The 8,273-nt window shown below is 36.8% G+C and overlaps 1 long non-coding RNA gene across 1 annotated transcript in view; it reads right to left on the minus strand.

Annotated features, from left to right (window-relative positions):
• Positions 1-7,677, minus strand: part of LOC129143608 (uncharacterized) — a 111,622-nt gene extending 103,945 nt beyond the window's left edge. Inside the window, exons 1-2 of the long non-coding RNA XR_008547231.2 lie at positions 7,622-7,677; positions 6,191-6,306 (exon numbers count right to left, since the gene is read on the minus strand). This is a non-coding gene — a long non-coding RNA (uncharacterized LOC129143608). The remainder of the gene's footprint in view (positions 1-6,190; positions 6,307-7,621) is intronic.
• Positions 7,678-8,273: the final 596 nt, after the last annotated feature.

Here is an 8,273-nt window from a genome sequence, read left to right on the forward strand (position 1 = left end):
TTTCCATTATTTCAGAGTATCATCTAAAATCCTCAAATTAAGAATAATAGTGGCAAAGCAACTCCACACTTGAAAGTAAAACACTAAGCCATCTCTGCAGCACCTGCAAATTGGGGAAGTCATAAGCTAGTTATGCCATTTGTTTGGAAAATTGGAAATTGCTTTAAAAGTGAAAATACACTTAACCTGTGGTCTAGCAATTTCTCTCCTGGATATTTATCTAAAAAAATGAAAACATGTGCCCACATAAAGACTATTATGCAAATGTTCACAGCAGCTTTGTTCCTAATAGCCCAAAACTGAAAACTAAATATACATCAACATGTGAATGGATAAACAACAGCGGTGTATCAGTAAAATGGAAAACTATTCAGCAATAAAAAATGAACAAACTACTGAAAAACACAACAAAACAAAGCTAAGCAAAATAATTATCAGAAGCATTATGTTTAGGAACAGAAGGCAGACAACAAAGAATAGATATCCTGTGATCTCACGTATATGAAATTCTAGACTGGGTAATCAAATGTGACACAAAGCAGATTAGTGGTTGCCTGTGGACAAGAGAATGGGGTTAAGTAGATGGGGGATTAATTGACAGAGGGCATGAGAGAAATTTTTGGAGCATGGAAATATTCTATACTGCAACTGTGGTGGTGGTTACAAGGTTGATTACCATAACTTTCAAATGGGTACATTTCATTGGTATATAAAATATATCTTAATAAAGTTATATTTTTAAAAAGGTAGTTATGCCAGTATTAGTTCTCCAAGTTATATGAGAAAAGGCTAAGAATTCATTAGCAATTTGGAAAATTAGAAGATTCCTTTAGAGAGAGACCATTGTTGTAGAAGAAGGGGAGGTATTTCCTCTTATTATAAGCCAAGTGATCAGAAACTTTGAGGGAACTACTCACATAACCTGTTATTCCATAGAGATTGTGGAATAAAATAGCTGATATCTTATGAGTGAAATACCTGTATCTGAGACGATGGGCAGAGTGTCCTTCTGGGCTGTAGAATTAAGAGGCACGTTTGCTCTGGGAAGAGCCTGCACTTCCAGAGTTTGATGAGTCAAGGATGTGTGTTTGCTTCCTGAAGAGCTGATGTGGATCTCATAGAGAAGAACTAAACTTGGAGCGTCTTAGAAGCAAGTCTGTCCATCAGGAGCTGCTAAAGGAGTGGGCCATAAGAATTCAGTGGCTGGGATAGGTGTCGGTGTTAATTAGTCATCTAGAAAAAGCCACTATAAATGGAAAATACTGAGAACTGTGAGATGTAGATACCCACAAAAATGCCCCACAGAAGAGTCGAGGTTTGCTTTTGGACGTAGAAGTATTTCAGAAAGTACTAGGTTATTAATGTACCTCATAAGTAAGATGCATCTGTACCATATCTCTTCTTCACCAACCCTGTCACCGGCGAAGAAACAAAAGTGGCACAATACAGGAAGAAGAATAGAAGAGTATGCTAGGCCATTTATGAGAATCAGACTCAGAGAAGGAGATGTGATCATGGAAGCAGAGGTCAGAGTGATGAAGGGCCACAAGCCAAGGAATGCAGGCAGCCTCTTGAATCTGGAAAAGGCAAGGAAACGGACTCTTCTCCAAAGTCTCCAAAGGAACACAGTCCTGCTGGCCTATTATGGACCCCTGGCCTCCAGAACTTCAGGATAATAAAGTTGTATTGCTTTATTAATCCACTAAGTGGCTTTGTTGTAATTCACTATAGTAGCAACAAGAAATTAATACAAGAGATAGCCTAGATTTTCTAATAATATTGCAAGTATATGCAACACGAAAATCTAGATAACCTAGATTTTTTGATAATATTTTTTTTAAGTATATGCAACACAAAACAGTTTTATTTAAAAAAAAAAAAAAAAGAGCTGTTTTACTATTTGGGTTCCAAATTTTTGGAACAGGACATACATATTTGTTTCATGTTTCATAAATAGAAAGTTAGTTGGAAGTCTATATCCATTATGCACTTTATTAAAGATGCTTTCCCTGATCTCCCTCTCTAGATCCAGTTCTCCTCCCCCCTTCCCCCATTACAGGCTCTCAATTTCTCCTTTATAGCACATTTCAGAGTCATAATTTTGAAAATTTTTTATAAATTTTGATGAACATGCCTCTTCCACTAGAATCTAAGCCCCAGAGGGTCAGAGATCACATATAGTACTATTTTGTTTTATTTTGCCTTGTTTTGTCTATCACTGAATCTCCAGGACTCGATGCCATGCATGTAGGAGACATTCAATACATACTTGTTGAGTAAATTAAAACTGACTGAATAAATGCATTCTGCATTTCCTGCCTACTGATATCTTCAGAGGAAGTGAGAAATAGATATTGTATATTGTCATTGTGTAAACTTCTGTTTGCCGTTCATGAGCTCTAAGATTCAGAAACTATTAGAGAAACTATAAGGACACACTACACCAGTCAATAGAAGAACTGTGAATCTGATCAGCAGAGCCAGCCACGAGGTGGCAAGAATACAGCCCAGTGACAGCAGCTTGTCTTTGGAAGGTTCTTAATATCAGCACACTCTATCAGGAATCATTTTTTTTTTTCCCTAGAATGCAACACTTTTTAAAGGAACAATAATTTACTAACTTAAAATGCTAAAATGATATTAAGAGTTCATCTCAGCACTCTTTCTGGCTCAGGGCCAAAATATTAAACTCCTTTTAGGCAAGGATCCCTTATCCAAGAAATCTTAAGTGAAAGCCATTAAATAGCCTAACTCAGTAACTGTTTGTCTACCTTTGTGCCCATCATAACTTGGCTGAGCTACAAGACAGACAATGAGAAACACATCTTTAGAGATCTGTAAGAATGTTAGAGGGAAGTTGAGGCCTAGAAATTGAAGAAAACTACTTGGGCCAAAGGGCAGCAGGTGATGTTGGTACCCTTCCTTTGTCACCTCCACATTCGTCATTCCCATGAATAGCTAACCAATGGCTTCCACCTGTCACTGTATTCCTAAGGGCTTTCTCTGGCCTGTGTACCCTGCTGGCACATGCACACACAAACACATGCATGCATGCACACACAAACTCACACACATACACACACACAACAGGCCAGATAAGACAGGGAGATAAATCTCTGGAGCAGCAATCAACCAATGATTGGTGGATGTTGCTGAATAAATGCCCTAGCCCCCTTACCCCTTGGTTGGGGATAGCTGAGGCATGGTCTATGCTGTCTTCCAAAGTTCCAGCCTTCAGTTTCCCATAGCATGTGCTCCTCCTTATTGGCTTGCTTTCCTTCTATGTCTTACTTTCATAATCCCCTACTGGTGCCTCCTGGGGTCACTGCAAGACTATGAAGGGTATCAGATTTTACTCTACTTGCAAGGTAATAATTAGCTTAGCAAAATATCATGGAAGCTGGTAAAAGATACAAGATTCCTGGGTCAGATACAAAGGGATGTATTACTCACAGCAATAACAGTAACCAGAGCATTAGTGCATGAGCTTGTTTCCCAAGTCCCAATCCTCACAGTGTGACACCAAGAAAACCAGGTGACACCTGCACATTCGGGTCGTGTTATGGGAGATGAACCTTCAAAGTGAGACATCTTTACTATATTGGAAAGTAAAAAGACAAGCCAAACCAAAATAAACCAAAAGCATTCTTGTTCTGTGAAGGGAGACACTATCTCTATCTCCCAAGGTTGTTTGCTATATAAACAACCTTGAAAAGATAGTCCAGATCAAAGACAGTGGCTCTGCTCACAAGATGTATGGAAATGTGAGACTCCTGTGGAGAAATGTCTTCCAACAATCTCTTTCCAAATAAACTACTTGTGCTTAAATCCTTGTCTCAGACTCTGTTTCTGGGGGAATTCAACCGAAGAAACAGCAGGAAGTAACTTTTTAATGTCCTATAAATTGTATTATTATTATATCTCTTCTTGATCTTAGTCTCTTAGAATCCTCATCTTGAAGTTATTGCATATTTAATGACTTTGAGTCTCATGCATAATCTGAACCTCAATTTCTACTTCTGTAAGGGGAACTAATGGGTAATAGGGTGGTAACGAATATCACAGGTGATGATGCACCTAAAAATAATTTTGAACTTGAAGCAGTATATATTGATTGGCAGATAATCATAATCTTGAACATTGTTTTACTATTATCTATGAATAAAAATTAAATCTTGGATTTTTATATTTTTAATTTCAGAGACTTACTTTCAGTTCTACAAAAATTACCTTATCAAATTTCAGGCTAAAAAAATATGTAGGGTAATTTCTTTCTAAAATTGGAAAATGAGCCAAATCTGCAAGGCCTCTCTCTGCCCTTTCAAAACCTTGGCTCTTGGCTGTCACTCCCATCTTTCTCCTACTTCTGCCCCAACTAGGCCTAGATGTATCATGCCAAGCCCTGGTTGTTGCAGCTCTTAAATGATCTGGACAGCCCAGATTCCAACTGAAGTAATAGTGGAACAGTCAGTCTGCATGCATGATACTTCCTCCTAGCTAGCTGTTAACAGCTTGTCAAGGCTGAGCAGGTCAGACGGGTAGACAATGACATCAATATGCCAATGGGCCCCTGCTTTCCTCCATCTGCTGTGAAAGGTGCATCAGCAGCATTTGTGTTGTGAGATGAAGAGCTCAAGGCTCACCCTAAATTCCCCTGTCTTACTCACACATTCCTTCAGGGATCCACGTTTCTGAGACCTGAAACCTGAAGTTCAGAGCAACTTAAATCACTATCTGCCCAAACATGTTGACTTTTGCCAATATTTATTTTTCCTTCCTCCCTCCCTCCCTTCTTCCCTTCTTCTTGTTTTCCTCCCTCCTTCCCTTCTCCATCTCTCTCTTTTTAAATTCAAGTGGGTGAAAAATAAATAGATAGCAGCAACTATGGGGGCTGGGAAAGATGACTCCGGCAGAGAAAAAGGAACCTAGGGCAGGCCAATTTCCCCATCTCTCATTCTCTCATATAAATATACGATATAAGAATGCATTATATGTATAATATATGTGTGTAATATCTTTTTTATAATAAACAGTATATTTTCTAGAATATTTTATTATTTATATGGTAATATGAATAGCACAGATACTCATGAATACATCAGTTTATATGTAAAACATTTATAGTCAGATTTATATACTATACTAAATGACTATATTATCTAATAAATATATATTTGTTAAAAAATACTAGAGAATTTTAGTGAAATTTATGAAGTTACAACATGGACTATAATGACTACAATTGTAGCAAGAGCAGTGGTAGTAGTCTATAATAACAATAATAATAGCACTTTGAGTTCAGTTAATCTTCTTGTGACTTTCATATACTATATCATGGAATCCTAATGACAATTCTATGAAGGAAGAGTATTTTCCTCATTTATATAAATAAGGTAACTAAAGTTTAGAGATATAAAATAACTCAGCTCTATCAAGGTCACCTAACATGTAAGTGGTAAATATCAGATTAAAACACAAATTTGCTTTACTCTAAAATCCTCTGCTCTTAACCACCAAATAAGGCAGTTAATAGCACCTGTCTTCCATTTTATCTCATTTTTGGGAAGAACAGGTTTATCTGTGGTCATTTGATTTGGCGAAATTTGTGAAGTCACAAGAAGGAAAATATCAGTTCCCAGATTAAGAAATCAATAGAATTTCACCCTTTTTGAATAAAATGCAATCCACTTGGAGTTAGATTAATCTAGTAAAACATTTTTGTCTGATGTAATCATTTCTAGATATTAATGACAGAAAAGCATTTTAGAGGGCAGAAAAAGTGGCAGACCACCCACAAGAACTCTTGGATATTGCTGTACTTACCCTTAAAAGGAATTTTGATATATTCACAAAATTCTGATGAATTTGAGAGCATTCTGATGCTAATGCCCACTTGAAACCAACATCACCAACTGCACATGCTTCACATAACCAAATCAGGACAAACAGAGACAAATGCATATTCTATCAAAATCCCAATGTTCTTCTTTTACTAATTTTAAGAAATAGAATACAATCATAAGGTGACTGTTGGAAGTGATTTTAGAAATCAGCCAAACACGACGGCATGTACCTACAGCCCCATCTACTCAAGAGACTGAGGCAAGAGGATTGCTTGAGCCCAAGAGTTCAAGGCCAACTTGAGCAATGTAGTGAGATCCCCATCTCCAAAAGAAAAAAATCGTCTTACCTAGGCCACTTTTGAGACTGAGATGGGAGGATCTGTTGAGCCGGGGAGGTCGAGGCTTCACTGAGCTGTGATCACACCACAGCACTGCACTCCAGCCTGGGCAACAGAATGAGATCCTGTCTCAAAGCAAACACACAAAAAGAAAGGGATAGACTCTTGTTTACAGCAAGTGAACTAAAGATATACAAAGGCAAAGCTAATCACATTTTCATCCATCCTTCTCTCCAATGACATTCTACTGAAAAGATCACTGGCAATGGCTGAGTATGTGTATTTTTTCATTCTTTCATCCTTAAAAGTCATAGCGAGGATACATACATACATATATATACACACACACACACATATACATACACACATATATATACACACACGTATATATACGTGTGTGTATATATATGTATGTATACTGGTGAAATATGTATACACACATACAAATAAGTTTTTGCTTGAATTTTCACAAAATTCAAAAATACTGTTTTTCACTTTGGCAAATTAAAAAAAAAAACACAACAGTTTATCATGGATGGACATTCATACCAGCCATTAGCTATAGATCAAACTTTTTTTTCAATTTCTTTAGACATATATGCACATAAACTACATTTTTTAACCAAAAAAAGTGTTCATAGAATAAATGTGAAAAAAATTTAAAGTATACACCTTCTCTCTTTTTCTTCTTGGTTTACTTTTCCCTTCCTATGCTTATCTCTCTCTGCTTACTTTACTCATCTCCCACACCATCCTCAAGCTGTGTTTAGGCTAATTTGTGTTAGCTTCTTATATTCATAATCACATAAAATCTATATATGGTTATACATACATAAAAATATTATAAATATATATTTAATTTCAAATAAATTTTATTGTATATATTTGAAGGTCACAACATGTTATAGGATATATGTACATAGTAAAATGGCTACTACAGTGAAACAGAATAACATATCTATCATCTCACATACTTTCCTAGTGAGTGATTTTTAGAGTAATATTGTGATTATTTTACTCTATTTCGTGTTTTTATTGTATCTTTAAATAGTATGAAGTATTCAAAATATACCAAGTCTGAAACCTAAAACATACACATTGTTTTCCCCAGAAACAATCACTATTACTAGTTTCTTGTGTGTGTGTATGTGTTTTCCCACAAATAATTATACAAACGTAAATGCTAGGGACTATAACATACTCACTGTTTGGCACTTTCACTTTCCCATGAAATAATATTTCTTGTGATGTGGCGGATCAGTCAGAGTGGTGGGAAAAACTACAGGGAAAGGATGCAAACCTTCTGAAAGGTCAGAAAGTTTTGCAGAGCCCTGGGGGAGAATAGCTGAAGGCAACTGTTCTATAACCCTGAGGCAGAGGGCAAGGAGTAGGTACAAGGGAGTATAGGGAAATTTATCTTAAACAGGTTTGTTTACTTACATTGACCAAGAGCTGACCTTTGATCATCCACGCCCATGCACGAGACATTCCCTGAAGGGGAACAATAAATGTTAATTACCTACAGGTTGTGTTTGCTCCAGGTTTTCAGCATTGTGCCTGCACTGAATAAAAGCAAGCAGCTCCAGCTTCTTGGAGCTGGTTTCTGGCCACTAGAGCCAGGCAGTCACCTAGCTCTCTTACACTGCATACCTGTGTCTGAGTACTCATTTAATCCGTTGGCCAGGGTTTGTGGGACACACCTGGTACTTGTGTATGGAATAGCTTTATTCACTTTATTGGTTGTATAATATTTCAATATATGGATGTACCAGAACTTATTTAGCTAGTCCCATAATGCTAAAATTTTCTTGTTTACAAACTCTAGCTCTTCCTAAAATGTAGCATTTAATATTGTCCAAATGATATTTTGTACATGTGTGAAAGAATGCTTGAATAAATTCCTAGAAGTGGAATTGGTATGTCAAAGTGCACATGCTTTTAAAATGTTGAATAACTAGTTCTTAGCAGATCTTAGGTGAGAAATCAGATATCAAGATTTCTTCCACAGTGCTATTACAGGCTCAAAAAATTGAGTCTTCCCTAAAGAAATTGGAATTTTGCCTGGCACAGAAATCAAGGCTAGGATTTCCCT

The sequence above is a fragment of the Pan troglodytes genome, chromosome 2, assembly GCF_028858775.2.
Source record: "Pan troglodytes isolate AG18354 chromosome 2, NHGRI_mPanTro3-v2.0_pri, whole genome shotgun sequence".
In the NCBI taxonomy this organism is placed as follows: Eukaryota; Metazoa; Chordata; class Mammalia; order Primates; family Hominidae; genus Pan; species Pan troglodytes.